General features: G+C 33.8%; 1 protein-coding gene and 1 long non-coding RNA gene across 3 annotated transcripts in view; one reads left to right on the plus strand and one right to left on the minus strand.

Moving 5' to 3' along the window:
- Sgcz (sarcoglycan zeta) overlaps positions 1–18,059 on the minus strand; it is a 1,052,781-nt gene that overhangs the window by 156,160 nt on the left and 878,562 nt on the right. The window lies entirely within an intron of this gene.
- LOC116069170 overlaps positions 5,935–18,059 on the plus strand; it is a 107,531-nt gene continuing 95,406 nt past the window's right edge. The window contains exon 1 of the long non-coding RNA XR_004109883.1: positions 5,935–6,005. This is a non-coding gene — a long non-coding RNA (uncharacterized LOC116069170). The remainder of the gene's footprint in view (positions 6,006–18,059) is intronic.

Consider the following 18,059-nt stretch of genomic DNA (forward strand, 5'->3'; position numbering starts at 1 on the left):
TTTTTTGTTTTTTGGAGGGGAAACTGGGAATGGAGAAATTCGCATGTAAATAAAGAAAATATCAAAAAGAAAAAAAAAGAATATTATTGTATACTTGTTCCATCCTCTTTTTGTCTTCATTCCACCAATAGTAATCTTGTACTCACACCCACTATCTTTCCTCTGTTTCTGATATTCCTGTGCACACTCACTCATGACTAATTCTATAAAAGTTCAATCTTTTTCCCTTTATCCATTTGCAGTGCCTGAAAAGCCAATGTCTATTTTATTTTACCTTCATATTTATTATTATCTTATCCATTTTCCCTTTGTCATTGAGAGGTTTAATATATTAGCAGATTGAATTAAATACAGAGACTCAGAGCCAAACATCAGGTGGAGCTCTGGGAATCTGGTGGAAGAGTAGGGATAGGATTGAACAAGCCTAAGGTGCAAGGACACCACAAGATCTACAGAGTCAACTAACTTGGGCCCATGGGGCATGCAGAGACCAAACCACCAACCTCCTGAGCAATCACAGGCTAGAACTAGGCCCCCAAAATATTTGGAGTAGATATGCAGCTTGGTTTTCATGTGTGTTCCCTAACTATTGGCACAGAGGCTGTCTCTAACTCTGTTGTCTGTCATTGTATCCCCTTCCCCTAGCTGGACTGTCTGGTTGGGCCTCAGTAGGCAAAGCTGTGCTTGGTCCTGCAGCAACTTGATGTCCCAAGGCAAGGTCATATTAAAAGGGGGGGAGTCCCTTTCTCTGAGAGAAGGGAAAGGAGTAAAGTATGGAGGGATTTTTGAGGTTGATACTGAGAGAAGGGGGGCAGTACAATTAGGAGGTAATTGAAAAAAAATCAATGAAAAATTAATCTTAGAAAACATAATAACTATATTTTGTTAACATTTTGACTAAAACAATGGGCTAGTCTTTCTAGAGCTGATGTATTCATGATATTAATTTATTATTCAAGAACAAGGTATGAGGACAGGCAAAATGGCTCAGTAGGAAGAAGTAGTTGTCTCTAAGCCTGACGACTTGAGTTCATGTCTGGGAACCCACATGGTAGGAGAGAACCAACACTTGGAATTTATCTACTGAGGCCCTGCGCTATCTCATACATATAAAAAATAAATAAACGTTAAAAGGGGAAAAATAAAAAGAAAGAAACAAGGAAGGAAGGAAGAAAGGAAGGAAAGAAGGAAAGAAAAGAAGGCAGGGAGGGAGAAAGAGAGAGGGAGGAAAGGAAGGAGGGAGGGAGGGACTGAGGGAAGGGAGAAAGAAATAACAGTACATTTTATACATCTATTTTGCTTGCTATCTTTATATTTAAGATTTTAAGCATTTTGTGATCCATTTATCCATTTATCTAACAAAAGCCACCAAGTACTTTCTGGAAAGTGACAAATAGTAAATAGTTTAGAACTCATGGGTCACATGTTAGAAATACTCAACTCTTCCCCTGCCACCCAAAAGCAGTCACAGGTAGCACATGAGCTCATAAGTGTTGGTGTTTCATTACAAAAACAAGTAGCAGATTCTAAGTTAAACTGCTTGCTATTTCAAAAGTGCTAGTTTTCCAAAAAGACCCTATACTTGTACACAAGGTATTTGGGTAGCCATGTGGGGTACAGCGCACTCAGAATGCCAGCACTTAGGAGACTGAGGCAGGACTATTGCAAACCTAAGGGTAGCTTGGGTTACAAAGCAAGAGCCTGTCTCAAAAAAACAAACAAAAAATAATTAAAAACCCCCAAACTATTTTTCTATATTTTTCTTTGTATGTGTAGGGTTTTGCATAGTCCTCTTGCGTCGCTCCTTTTTATGTTGAAGTATGCTTTGTCTGATCTTAATGGAATAATGCTGACCTGCTTGGGTGACTGGCATGCTATGCTTTTTTTTACTATGTTGTTTTCAAATTATTCACATGTTTAGATCTAAAGCCTTTTGTTTGTAAATTATTTGTTTATCATTATTTTTAATGTTTCTAGTACAACCTTTCATGTAATATTTAAGATTAGTATCCTTATTGCTATAAGTGAGCCTGTACTCGTCAAGCCTGACCTACATTTTGATCCTCTCACTTTCTCAGTTTTCAATCTTTTCATTGAACAAGTCAAATAATGTTTTTCTAAATTTTGAATACTCATCTTCTTCATTTGAGGAAGTTTTTATAGTGATGATATTTCTCTTGGAATTCCTGTGGGTATTATCATATTTACATCCTTTAACATCTATGGTGATATTAGAAGACTTGTTTGATTGCTTGCTCCAGTGGCATTTGTGGAATCACATAGTTCTATCAACTCAAGGTCAGCATATGGAACCAAATTTGAGTCACCAAAGATATTATTTGCCACGGAGCTTCTGGGACCCAAAGCTGTGTTATTAAAGGCAGCAAGTGCTTTTAACTACAAGCTTATCTCTCCAAAGCCATTAATTTGCTTTTCTGTGTAATTGCAATATTAATAATACTGTAATAACACTCTCAAATCCCATGAAACTGAAAATTAAAACGACATTGAGGTTTTGTCCACATCAGAAGTGATGTCAGGAAGGCTAAGATCCAGAGAACCACTGACAGTGAATCTGGGAAGGATGTGAGGAAAAGCGAATCCCATTTTCTGCTGAATGAGTTGCAAACTTGTGCAGCCACTGTGAAAATTGGAGAGGAGAAATCTCTAGGGACTGACTGTGAATCCCCTCTATGATCTAGTCACATCACTCATTAACAGATGTCCTAAGGACACCATATCCTATTGTAGAGATAATTGCTCAGGCTTTTGTTTTTCACACACAAAAAAAATGATACAACTAAATCTTTTCAAGTTATTAACACATACTGAATACGTGGAACATACACATTGTGGAAATTCAGTAGCAATAGTTTATTTCTTGGCTGCCAGTGAAATGAGCCAATTCAAGCCAGATTAGATTATGTTAAAGGAAGGTTTATTGGACAACTGCTTTCTAGTCGGCAAGTTCACTGGCTTCAAGGTCTGAGGCCAGGGAAGTTACCATGGGGAGGAAGAGAGATGGAAGAGAAAGAGAAAAAGGGCCTGTGGGCAGAGAAAGAGGAGAATGAGAAGGGGAGACCAGAATGTCTGTATTATATAGGGGAGAGCCTCTGACAGAAGGACAGCCCAGCTCCTGGCCTGGAAAGTACAGGGTTAGGGGCAAGGTATGCCAGATAGGATGCTGAGGGATGCTGGGAGAACCTGGAGGTCAGGTCTGCTTTGACATGTAATATAGACATATCATTCCCTTGTTCCAGGGCCAGAGAATTCCCTTGTTCCAGGGCCAGAGAAAGCAAAAATAGATTATAAAAAACTGAAATCATGAAATTTGGAGGTAAGAGGATGGAACAGGAAAATATTATATTAAATGAAGTTACATCGACACAGGAAGACAACTGGCACATTATCTCTCCAGAATTTCAGATCTGGATCTTTAAATTTCAAATTTGATTTTTAAGTAACTGCAAAGGCCAGAAATATAGAGAGGAACTCTGGAAGCATGGGATGGAGGAGCTCCAGAGACAAAGACAGTAGGAGAAATTAGAAAAATGGGCTATGAACTTTAAAAAGAGAAGGAAGGGAGAAATGAGGAAAATGGATGAATGTTAAGTAAATAAAACTAAAGATGTTCAAAAAAGTCATGGGAAAGATTGTTTTTATACACTTGCTTAAAAATACAATGTGTGTGTGGTGTGTGTGTGTATGTGTATGTGAGTGTGTGTGGTGTGTGTGAGTTTGTGTGTGTGAATGTGTGTGTGATGTGTGTATATGTAGTGTGTGTGTGTGAGTGTTTGTGGTGTGTATGTGAGTGTGTGTGTGTATGTGTATGTAAGTATGTATGTGTGGTGTGTATGTGTGTATGTGTGTATATGTGTGTGTATGTGTGTGTGTGTGTGTGAGTGTATGTGTGTCATGTGTGTATGTGTATGTGTGTTGTGTATGTAGTTTGTGTATGTGTGTGTGTATTAGTGTGTGTGTGTGGTATTACTGTGAGTGTGTGTGTGAATGTGGTGTGTGGGTATGTCTGTGTGGTATATGTGTGTGTGGTATGTGTGTGCACATGTGTGTATTGTGTGTGTGCGCATGTGTGTGTGTGCACATGTGTGTTTGTGTGTGCATGTGTGTATATGTATATGTGTGTGTGTGCATGTGTGTGTGTGTGTGTGTGTGTATGTGCAGTTTAAAAGGAGATATAAATGAGGTGATAATGCTTCCCTACCAAACCCATAGATTCTGTAACAAAAACAGGAGTGCCAGGCATGTATCCTCCCCTGTACACTGCAGACACAGAACTAGGAAACACTGATGTGGAATTGACTTGGGAAGCTATTCTGTGCAGGTTGGAAGGGAATAGCTCTGACACTGGAAGGTGCTATGTGAGAAGCCAAGGAAGAAGAGCAGGTGGAAGGCCTGCAGACCACAATAATGGCAGGATGAGGAACTATCTTCAACGATTAAACGATAGCTCTCATCTTGAAGATAAGTGAGAGTTGGCTGACTCAGTGAGGGAAGATAAATGTCCGTCCCTATAAACCTTGCCAAATATTTATGGCTAAAGAATTCATAGGCTTCTGAGAAGAGCTTAACTCCTGTGATTTTTATCAAACTGATATGATTTACAGTTATGCTTAGTACTTAACTGGTATACATAGATAGGAGTAACTTTTACCTCTCATTAAAGAAGCTCCTTGAAATAGGTATCAGCTGTTTTTAATTATAGTTCCTCATCTATAAAATGAAATGATGTTAATAATAGTAATAATAGTTGTTGTTGAGTAGTGGTAAATTATTTCTCTGTTTGAGGCAATTAAAATATACTTAACATGTTTCATATATACATGTATATTGTATCATATATTAACCAAGTAAATATTAATTTTCACTTGGATGTGAATATTGCTATTATTTTGTCACAGAGGTGCTCAAAAGAAACATTAGTGGATACTAAAAGTATCATATACCTTTCTAATCTGTTTAATGGTGCTTTAGATTTCAAAATACAGAGCATATATTGATCAGCTTTCTATCCCCAGGGAAGTATTCATAAAAATTTACCCATGAGAGATAGGATGCATTTTTTTTAGAAATTATTTAGAAAATACATGTATAACTGTCACTTTGGGCTTAAACAAAGTTGTCAGAAAGACATTTTTTATGAAGGGGGAATTAATGTATAGGGAAAGTATAATTTACTCATATCTAATGTAAATTAATCAAGAGTCCTGAGAATAAAACCTATGATATACTAAGAATGAATATACCCAAATATTACTCAGAGCCCATGAAGTTATACAAGAAAACCATATTCTGTCATTTTATTTGAGTTAATGAACATGATATGATTTAAAGGAAGAAGTTTTAATTTTCTCATAGATAAAAGCCTTGGGAATAATTAAACACATAAAACAAAACCCAAATGCTTGTTAATCTGCAGAGATACCCAGTGATTTTTATGCTTACATTCCCAGTGATGTCCTGATCAATGACTAGGATACTTATTGAAAATTAAATGTGTTAGTTTGGGTATAAAAATATCAGTGGAAACAATAAGGATATAATATAGTTCCATCTAATGAATATCAACGTTTATCATCTTAATTATCCTCCAATACATCCAGACTACCTAAGCCAAGGTCAGAGACACCCTATTCTTCAGAAGTGCATAGCTATATAACATCCTGATGGCCTTGTTATGTGCTCCAAGCAGTGAACCCAAAACATAAAATGACGTACTCTAGAGTTGTTGTGGCCCTTCTGTCTTGGATTACTTAGTAGCAAGTGTTTGGTATGTGCACATGTAGTGACTCTACAGGTGATGTCATAAAGGTCAGGCACAGGAAAACAAAGGTTATTAGGTTGACACATCCTAAGGAAAGGAGATTAAGCCTGCTGTGCAGAGACCTAAGGGCCTCAGAGATTGCTGAAGGAATGCATATGGGGAGCAAAAAATAAAAGACAGTAAATCTGCACTTTGTGGGAGTCTCCATGGGAGTTAAATAGGGGTAAGAGAGCTGTTCATTGACTTAGATAACCATGGAGGTTTGATTGTGGGGAAGTAGTCTTTTGTTGAACACAGGGACTAAGATATCTGAATAAGACAGAGATGGCCTAGTGACAGAGGATAGAATTACATAATACCAGGTGTGGTGTTTTGCCAATCAGAAATCTGTACCCATTGATACAATGGTGAGCCCAGGGCAATAGGGTGATGTCAGCTTCTAGAATTGTTATGAGAATGTCACAAAATTACATTTTTCTATTTCATCTCTTGCTTCTAGAGTGAATCGTGGAAAGGTGTTTGGTTGTTAGTATCATTAAAGCAAAGGATTGTAATAATTACTTTTTCAGGTGAAAATAACATCTTCACCCATTCTCAAATATCTAGACAACAGTTTATGGATAGGTTAGATAGGTAATATTTTTAAAAAGTCAAAGAATTTAAATTACCATTCTAGGCCTTTCGTGGGGCAAGTGATATTTGTAGCTTTTCTTTTATGTCATTTTATCTTTTTGCTGGTTGTATGTATTTGGGAGTGTTGTAGAATTATGAAACCAAGTCTATTCTTAGCTTGATTTAAATTGCTATTTACATTTTCTCCATATGGCTTCATATCACTAATAAACTCTGCTTCCTTATTTTTTATAATCTTGATAATTTTACCCTTACTCTTTTATTTCAATTATGTGGCAAAACCTCAAGGTTATGTTGAAAAAATATTAGTCTCAGTTAGCAAAGTGATATCCTTCACACTAAGTGCCTTTCTCTTCCTATTGACTTAATAGAGGATTTTACTATTTTAATTTGCAAGATAAGACTTTGAACTTTGGTAAATATTTTTGGAAGACCAATACAACTTTTGAATCTTTACATACATCCTCTAGTATTCCATATCCACTAGTGTGAAGCTTGTTGATTTGTGGTAACATGTCCGTATTTCTGACTCTCCCTTTGAACATGAGCTTCCATTTTCTCACTGTAGGGGAACATGCATGAAGATGGATATAAAGGGCAAAGATTGCCAGAATTATTCAACAATTATTATTATCCCTCCATATTATTATTTCTTTTGAAACACAATCTTACTTTGACCCTCACTCTTTCTGTCTCTAGCTACAAGTACTGGAATTATGAATACTTACTGCCATCCTTGTGTCTCAATATGGATTCTATTGATGGCAACTCAGATTCTCATAGTTGTATAACAAGTATTTCATACTTTCAGATTTTTTTGAGATATCATATATTTTGATTTGTATCATAGCTTATTTAGAAATAGTTTCTTTGATAACATGAAGTATATTTGAACATATTACTTTTCTTCCCACAACACTTCTAGACCTGTCCTTCTCTTCCTCCCCAATCAAAATCATATTATTTATGCCTCTTAAAAACCGATCCAAAACTAAACCAAAACAATAGCTGGAGAGAATACACAATACACAAATAAAACCAGAAAAAAACATGGTGTTTATTTTGTGTAGGGCATCTACTCATAATGTGAGGCTTGCCCTAGCGTATGATGATTCAGTGTAATTTCATTGAAATTGATTTTCCCTCTCTCCACAGATGTCAGTGGCAAATTTTTGGTTCAGGGTGGGGCTTTCTGCACAATTATTTTCCATGCTAGGATTTTGCCTCACTTCATCCTATGCAGGTATTGTTCACACTGTCAGAGCATCTGTAAATTACATGTGCATCAGCCCTTTGAGTCTGGATAAATGATCTTAGAATCACCCACTAGCTTTGGCTCTATCAATTTTTCTGAAGTTTCTTTTACCTTGAAGAGAGAGTTTTGGTGAAGACATAACATTCAGGAATTAGTACTTCAAAGACTATCATTTCTGAACATTATCTGGTTGTCAGTATCTGTGTAATTTACTAACTATTGAAAGTATGCCCTCACCTAATAAAGGGTGAGCAAACTTCTGGTCTCTTGGTATAGCAGTTTGCTATGAGGTATCATCTTACTTCTATGTTTTTTCAGTAGAATGATAATAGGAGGTTTCCCACTAAGGCCCATGACCTATCTAGTCTCCTCAGGTTCTTGGCCTTATTAAAAAGGGGTTCCATCTCATGGAGCATGCCTTAAACACATGTTACAAATGTAATTGATTACTCCCACAGCCTTTATGCCACTATTGTACCAGTAGTTGTATCTTTCAGGAAGGTTGCTCTTGAAGCTTCCAGAGTTTATAGCTGAATGAGGTCAATGACTACTTTTCTCCTCATTAGCATGTATATTATCCTACACCATTATGAACATTAGTCATTGCGGATAAAGCTTCCAGTTGAGCACCAGCTCCATGTCTCCTTGCTTAATGACACATGGACGAAGTGTTTTCAGTAACAAGGTCTTACAGGTTATCGAACAATAGCCTATAGCGCTCATCAAATGTCTATGGGACCTCTTTGGCCAACAACTCAAAAGATGGAACCCATTTCTGGTACTGAGATTTTTATTTGGTTGAATGTGATGCCTTATTGAGATATTGCTTGTTCTAGTATATAGACTACCATTTAAATTACTCTCATAGATATATACATTTTAGAAGGCTTCTAGAGAAGCAGGTTTCAATATAGACTTACAAAAAGTCTTCCTCACACCCTATCATATACTTTTTTCTCCAATTTCTTTCCCTATTTAATCTTATTCTACTCTTCCATTTAGCTCTTTATTAAAATACATTCTATTTGCCCATTCTTATAAAAGTCCCTAGACCACACTCTGGTCCCTTACAAGTTATCTAATCCCTCAGTATATTATGAATAACACACAAGCATACATACACATACACAGATGCACATGCATGCACACACACACACACACACACACACACAGACACACACACACACACACAAATCTTAGTGTCTAATATCCTGAGTCTAGATGACTGTACTTATTTGGGGTTGCTATTGCTGTGAAGAGACATTCTGGCCACTGCAACTCTTATAAAGTAAAGTATTTAATTAGGACTGACTTAATAGTTTCACATGTTCATGTTCTTTCCATTATCATCATGATGAGAAGCATAGCAGAGTGTAGGCAGAGATAGTGCTGAAGAAGGTGCTGAGAAGTCTACATCTCGACCTACAGGCAACAGAAGGAGAATGTCATACTATGCCTGGCTTGAGTTTATGAGACCACAAAGTTTGCCTCCACAGTGACATACTTCCTCCAATAAGGCCACATCCACTCTAACAAGGCCACACCTCGTAAAAGTGCTACACTCTATGGGCTTATGGGGGCTACTTTTATTTAAAACACCTGTTACTTTACTCAGGATGAATGTCTCTAGCTTTATCTAATTAATAGTCCAAATGGTACAATATCAATGCACCACATTTGTTGTTTTACTATATGCTTAAAATATAATTTTATTTTATTTTGTTTTATTTTGTATTTCCCAATCTAGCTAAGTTTACATGGATGAGAAAATATCTCTGTATGATGATATAAATATTGATTTAAGTGTGGTATGGGCAGATTTTGTGGCAGATCTCTTTTGTGATTTTTGAAGAACCTGTACATTTCTTTTCAAAGTTGCTGTACCAATTTGGTACCCCGACAAGCAAGAATAAATATTCCCATTTTCTTGCATGCATACCAGCTAATTTTTTTCATCTGCTTTATTGATAATTTTCATTCAGTCTGGGATAAGAAGAAATCTCAAAGTAATTTTTATTTTCACTTTTTTAATGGCTAATGGTATAAAAATTAAGTGTTTCAATATCCTTTTTATATTTTATCTTTTGAGAAGTCTCTGTCATACTCCCCATTTAATTAGACTTTTTGTTTTCTTGGTTTTCTGTGTCCTGAATTCTTTATACTATAAAGAATTGTGTAATTTATATACTAACTCATTTCAGATATACTATATGCATTTATCAAGAGTAAAGCTAAAGATTACTAGTATTTTCAAACCAACATGGTGGACTGAGCACCTTTAACATATGCAACTCTTTTCAATTTTAGTTTTTTTCGGGGGATGGAAGTGGTAAAAACAGGACACTACTTGTACCATCAAAAGAAATCTCAGCTTACTTATTTGAATGAACATTTTTATCTATTTTGGCAGTGTCAAGTCTATACAATTTCTTGAATAACTGGAGCAATAGTCATTGAAGATGAGGCCAGAAATATATCAGCATGTATTTATATTGTCTATAGCTAATTGAAATAGTTTCCTACTATTATAACCACTGAACATTGGAAATACTTAGTGATATTTTAGATTTTCTGAAAAGTTGACTAAATAAAAATGTAGATTGAAAGATCTTTAATGATGCAGACATTTCCAAGGGTAATATCAGAGTTTCTATCTGATTTATATACTATTAGTATATTTCTATTATTAGAACGCCAGTATTTATCTAATATCTAATATAGTATCAAATACTAGTATGACTATACGCATGTGTATCTAGATATGAATATGTGTTTTCGGGGTTGTATTCTAAATGGTAAAAATTAAAAATGCCTAATTACAAAACTTATACAAATAGAAAATTTCATAGATAATGCATAAAAATATAGTATTATATACAACAAAGAATGGAGGTTACCAGTCAACTAATTACCCAAATTGGGCAAAAGAAAAATGTTACTCTCAGTATGAAAAGGAGGCTAAAATAACTATTATTCTAGATTAGAACAAGAAAATAGTTTTAGGATTCTATGGGCTCAAAAGAATTTTCAGATTCTAACACTGGTTTTATATATCATAAATGAAAATTTCAAAAAATTATTGAATTGCATTTTAAGAGTATTTGATACTCTTTCCTTTGAAGAATATTAATAAGAAGACAAAAATGAGCTCTTTCATAAGACAAAGACAAAAACCTTTAAGACAAAACCCGCTAATAAGAAAATAAATCCCAATAAAATGACAAGTTTATTTGCCAAGTATATTAACTAACATAAAAACACAAGAAAACAAAAATGGTATTTAATGAGTACTATAGATAATCATATGCAAAGGTTTATTATCCTCGAATACATACAGATGGTTCTTAAGCATGTGAAATCATTATTAGACATTTGGAAAAATTTCAGTTAAGTTGTAAAGAACTTCTGCTTTAGTATGCTGGTAACAACAACAACAACACTTAGAGTATGAAGAGTTGGCAACTAGAGGCCTTAAGAATATTAGAGACTGTGAAAAGTGACTATGGACAAATGAAAATGATTTAGAAGATTGTTTTTTTTAAATGCCATTACCTATATAATTCATTAACTCCTATCTTAGATATTTACTCAAATAAATAGAAAATGTCCATTCACTCAAAAACCATGTAACTTTATTTGATATACACAAAAGTTTTTATTTAAAAAGTGCAAGAATGAGGTGGAATGGTATAGAATAAATGAATAAGGACATGTAATATGGATGACTATAAATAAGATTAATGAACTATAAGAAGCACTGCTGTCATACAGCTCCACTATAGAACATTTTGGAATGGTGTCGTTTCCATATGTAAAAGTAATGGTATTTAAGCATTGATGGAGTATAATTTACAATGGAGACGCTGTCCATACTGCTTCTCTTTAACACAATCTCTCTATTGTTTTATTGGCTTTAGAAGTATTAAGTATTTTATGGAGAAATCCTTCATAGTTCTGATCTTTCATTTCTCAGAAATGTTCTGCAAAGAAGAGATACATTATGAGGACTATATACATTGCTGCTTTGCTAGAATGGCTGGTCCTTAGAATTTGGGATCTTTTCATTGCACAAACCTGAGCAATTTGCTTAGTGTTCCTGAGCCCTGGATTTCCTTGAAAGCTACTGTGTAGGTTTGCCTGGAAGATGCAATGATTTTGTGTCCATGAAGTTCCTTAGATACAATCTAACATATTGCCAACTGTAACTGGTAATATTAAATATTAAAAATTTGATAGGTAAGAATAGGTGTCACTGTTTCTTTTGTCAATTAGTAAACTGTAGAGTACTCTTGGTATTAAATCAACTGCAACCAGGACAACTATATTAAATAACCTGCTTTAGTCATGGGAACAGCAAACAGATTAGCACTATGTTGCTGTGGAATGTGATCTGGTGAACTTGATGTTTATGAAGACTTTCTATCTTTTGTAGTTATTAGACTTTTGTGACAAGCAGAGATAAAAATGGAAGGTAATCCAAGTGCTGTAGAGTTGGTTAGAATTTGGGAGTGGAGTGAAGCAATGGAGAGAGTTTCACATAGAGAACTCCAACATTTTGCAACAGTTCCAAACAGAGTCTGAGTCTAAATGCAAAGAAACATTGAATGGAAACTGTCTTCCAGAAGGGCTGTGAACAAAGGGCAACCAAGGAATGGTGAGCTGGGGTCACAGGCTATAGGAAGATGATTTTAAAAACCAGAAATCTAAGAGATTATGAACAACTAATTAATTAGCATTGAGACCACAAAATGGCAGCTATGTCTAGAGGGCACACTAGCCATGGAGTTGACTCAAGGAAGCCTTAATCTAAAATCTACCATTAGTAGGATCTACCAGAAAGTCAATTGTATGTGAATAAAAGAAGACAAACAAACACAAACCCACCTTAGCATACTTGAAGAAATTTAGTAAAATACTGAAAATTTATCATCAGGGTATCCTGTGCAAAGAAAATAATACACCAAATTTTATAAAAATTTCTGATATAATCAAGAGATAACATTAATTAACTGGCTTTTAATACATTAAATAATGAAGAAAGCTTTTCTTCTGTAGAAAAGGATAACAGTAGAAAATTTGGAGGTGAAAGATAAATGCATGTTGGAGAGTAAACATTGAAGAAAATAGTTCATATGCCTCTAACGTTTTAACTACAAGTGATATTAAACTGTTTAATTAAATTGACAATAGCATTTGTGAATGTATATATATGAGAGAGACATATATGTAATAGTGTGTAACATCTGAAAAAGAATAGGTCCTTAAATCACATACGAGTTCATATAATTTTAACTCAGGATACACATGGGTACATTCAGACTGCACAGACTGCCCTTGAAAAAAACAAGTATGACTAACAATATGATAGGAAATCAACTACCTTGCTATAAAATATAAATAAAAAGTGATATAGAACCAATAACATAAAAACAAATATGAAATGTGAAAAATCAATAGATGGGACAAGTTGGAAGATGAAGGGTAAAATAAATTATTATTTATACTAACTGAGGAAAGCCAAAAAGTAACTAATAAGAGAGAAGCAAAATATTTCAAAAGGAAAGATAATTTAGAATTGAAATTTTTTAAAAATTTAAACCTCAGAATTCATCCAGCCATGATGTAAAATGACTTTAATTCCAGTACTTGGACGGCAGAGGCAAATGGATCTCATGAGTTTTAGGTCAGGCTTTTCTACATAATAAGTTCTAGTTCAGCCAGTGACTGATACATAGACTATTTTAAATTAAAAATATGTCAGAAATTGTTCAATGTTGAGGAGTAATGTGCAGATATACAGAATTTATAATTTTTACATGATTGTAGAAATGAAAATGTTTATACTTTAAAAAGTTAGTAAAGAGATAAAATGAGAACACAGAAATAAATTACTAAATAAAGGAATAATAAAACAAAAAAGAAAAGTTCCCAGAAAAGAAAATGGAAAATCAGTAACAGCGTAAGTTGTGTTAAATATCAGTTATATTACAGAGACACCATTTGGAAAGTCACACACAATGTAAAAACAAACTGATACTGTATACCTAGCCAACTATCCAGGCCAAAATAAGGCATGGACTTGCAAGAGAATTCACAGCCACCACTTTACTAAGGCAGTATATTCTCTAACTGCATTCTAACCCTTTGCCCTTTTATCCACAGATAAGTTCAGCCCTCACTCCCCATCATGGAAACTTCCTCTGCGACAAAGAAAGACCATTGCAGTAATCTACATCCTATTTAAATGGAGAACTGTTTAGCACAGTGACAATGGATACATCTCTAAATACTCCCATACTTAAGGCTCAAGGAACATTGAGGAAGTGATGAAGTGAAAAGATCAGGGAGTTTATTATGAGAATACATCACCTAGTAATGTCAGAAGCTACACATATAAAGTCTCACCAACATGGCTGCCCAAACACAAGCTGAATAAAAACACCAAATTAGACATCCCAAAGAAGGTGAGCGAAAAACCAGGAGGCCTCAACCCTATACAAAGAGCTAAAGGCAAAGATAAAGAGTTGTCCCCAGGAATAAGCCCATCAATTGGTTATCTAATACCAAATTGTCAGACTTAAAAATACTAATTAAAAAAAATAGTATACAGAATGAACAGGCTATGTTCTGGAATTTATATATACATACATGTAAGTATGCAATAACAATTAATGGGAAAAATCAATGAATTTTGAAAAATAGCAAGTAGAGGTATGTGGGAGTACTTGGGGGAATAAAGAAAAGGAAAATTTATTGTATATATATATATATATATATATAGTATCTTATAATTTATGATACAAATAACCTGTTATAATTTCAGTAATCGATTTACTCTTGAGAGTAATGAAAAATAAATTACAAAGTTACATATTAAGAGTATGGCAATGTCATCTCCGAAAGAAATTGTGTGTGTGTGTTTGTGTGTGTATATGTTTCAAATTCAGCTATATCTCATAGCCATGATAATACATTTTTTCTTGTGGGGGATTTATATTTATTCCTTAATGAAACTAGCCAAAACATTTAATAAACATTCACTTACTTGGTTGACAATTTTAAATCTTGAGTTAATTTTAACTGTATAAATATAAAACTGTTCAGATTAAATTTTCATATCAAAGCAAACAAAACATTTTTCATTATTTACAAATATAAACTAATTTATGTTATAGCAATAAGATCCTGACTGAAACAGAAAATTAAATAAAATCAGTCAAAATCAAGATCTGTAAGTTTTTGATGGGTATGGAGTTTTGCAGCAGATGACAATTTGGGAATGTTGACCTATGTTACTATATGAAAAAAAATCTAATATTTAGTGGATCAAGCATTCAGACATGTAGAATTTATAGTGTATTATATAAGAATGCATCCTAATTTGAGATGCTTCTTGTGTAAAGATTAAAGATAAAATTGAGTAGGTACAAATCTTAATTAGACTGGCGTTTATTTTAATGTAGTATTAAACCAGGATATAAATCTTCATACAGCAATAAATGTCAACATCTACTTTACCAGTATGACTTTTATGAGAATAATATGATCTCATAAATTTAAAGAGGATCTATCATTAGCAAGAAAGATGTCTTGTAAACTATAGTAAAGCCATAGATTCCAAATTCTAATATTTGTAACATTTGTATTGCTGATTTTAGATATGCAGTAAAGATTCCGCATCTCCACCAAATAGACCTCAAAATCTTCAAATTATATGCCATGTTCTATTATAAAAGCATACTAACAAACATATGGAAACTTTATTTAATTTTAAATTGAAAAATAAAATGAATACATACTAATGTAACATAATTTATATATATTAAACAAGTTAATAATATATTAATAATTAATAATTTATATATCAATAATATATAATTAACATTCATTAAACAAATTTTTAAAACCCACAAGGTTCTCTTGTTCATAATTCTATCAGAAAAATTGCAATTATTCATTACAAATATCCTATAGGAGATTTTTACAATGATGAGGTAAATAAATGATATTGTGATCATGCCTTGAGTCCAAGCTCCTGATAGAATTCAGATTTTTGGATGCACCACTTAAAATTTAAAAGTCTGCTGACTCATCTTTAAATAGGAATTATGTTACCTATGCTGTTCTACCTAAATGCTCTAAAGGACCAAAGTAAAAAGGCTGTACTCAGAGAAAACAAGAAGAAGATGATTTGTTGTAAAGTGTTTGAATAAGCAGATGAGAAAAGCACAAAGAAGCAAGGTTAGAGATTCAAAAACTCATCTAAGATAGATACTTGATTAGAAGCAAACTTCATGAAAATAATCATGTGGAAGTTGAATAATTCTGACTATCATCCTGGGAAGTTTCAATTTAGTCAGACTTGCCTAAACAACAAGAACAGAAACAAAAACAAAACAAACAACCCCTCCTCCACTAATCCTCTCTCCGGGAATTGAGCTCTACTTTTTCATCAAGAAATGTCCGGTCATTACACTAATTTAGGCCATTAGAAAAACAAAAATAGAATCCTTTAGTGATTAATAAGAGCAATAAAATAATAAAGTAAATTTATTGATGTGATCAATGTAAATGTGTGTAGGCAACAAACAGTAAGATCAAACACATGCAATATACTTGAAACAGTTAGTAGTAATTTTAGATAAGTATGTGGTCCCTCTGAACAAGAAAGTGGATTCAAATTATCAAAGAATGCTTCACAATTAATATATTCTATATGCCTTCTGTGACTTATTCCAGACATTCAGTGGGGAAATTGGAATGTATCATCCTGCTAGAAATCTGATATGTTAAAAACAAACTGTGACTGAGTTTTAATCAAAATAACAGCAGAAGCTGAATTTTCAGTCTTCTTGATGCTTGGCTGGTTGAAAGCAATTGTTCTCTTGTTCCCCTGAAGATAGCATCTTTGTTCTGCTTCCACTAACGCTACACCCTTGTTTAACTTGTTTACATTCCCTCTTAATTTGCCCTTCTTGATTTAGTTCTTCCCAAACCCTTCAACATTGGAAGTGGCACTTTTTATATTTTCTGTTTGCACTCATTAGGATTCCTGTTGAATGTGTAATAACATATGCAATTACATCTACTCTCATGAGCACATGAGTATACATATATATGCACATACCCAAATTTAATAAATTTTTAGATTTCATTTGTAATGTAAGATACAGACTCTTCAAATTGACATCATATATCTAATAGGCAAAACAGCTCCTAAATAATTTATCAATTTCCTTCTGTTCCACATCCTCATTTCTTCCCTCCTGTACAAACAAAAGCATTTTTCCAATTATATATATTTTTTATTTTGAAAGTTTATTGATTTTTTGGATGTACATATTCACAAATGTAGAACATATTGATAGGGTATTTTTTGTCATATTTTTAAAATTTATAAAATATTATAACAATAAAAATGAGTATTATAAAAGTTGTTTGATATAAAACAACAATCAATTTAACAGTCTTATGTAGATGCTCGTCTATAGCAATAGTGAAAATATATTTTTCTCAATATAACTTTTAACTCCAAACATATTAACTGTATACTTCAAAACAATACATTACTACTAGTATTTTCTTAAATGAACATAAATATATAAAGTCTTTTTTTTCTTTTGTATTTAGTAGAGTTTAAAATCTTGGCTTTTACTGTGGTACAAGCCCAAAATAAGAACAATTTTTAGACATTGGGTTTCATTTTAATAAGGCTGTACTTCAATGACCCTCACATCACCAAAGAATTTTACCTCCATCGTAGCTAAGCTGAAAGTTGATAGTTCTGCTGCACCAAGAAGTGATTTGTAGGCTCAATTTTTGGATACAGATTTCCTGCTGTGGTCAAAGCTATTTGACTTGAGTGAGTGACTTTATTCTCAGCCCACAGAGAATAGGTTTACATTCATTTAAAAAATGGTGTGTGTGTATTAAGATAGTCTATCCATAAAGTCATTCACCAGTGTTTTTAATGAACCATGGTTCTGCTTGGAGGGTGGCACAGACATTAGGTGAGGGTAAGAATTTGGTTCATTTGCTGTGACAATTTGGAAAAGCATTCATCTCAGGGAAAGAGCAACTTATGAAGTCCTCTTCTTCAAATTGATACAAGAGTTACAGACGTCAAGCAAAGCATTCAGTCTCACTCTTTGTTCTTCTCTTACAAGCAACATCCCTAGTTAATTGTTTATGTTTCTTTTGGGTATATAAATACTTTTGAAATATATAAGCTGTTCTTTAGCTGCTCTTTTTTCATTGTAATAATGCTGTATTTCAATGACCCTCACATCACCAAAGGATTTTTACCTCCATCGTAAGTAATCTGAGAGTTGATAGTTGTGCTGCACCAAGAAATGAATTGTAGGCTTGATTTTTGGATACAGACTTCCT

The sequence above is a fragment of the Mastomys coucha genome, unplaced genomic scaffold (assembly GCF_008632895.1).
Source record: "Mastomys coucha isolate ucsf_1 unplaced genomic scaffold, UCSF_Mcou_1 pScaffold22, whole genome shotgun sequence".
In the NCBI taxonomy this organism is placed as follows: Eukaryota; Metazoa; Chordata; class Mammalia; order Rodentia; family Muridae; genus Mastomys; species Mastomys coucha.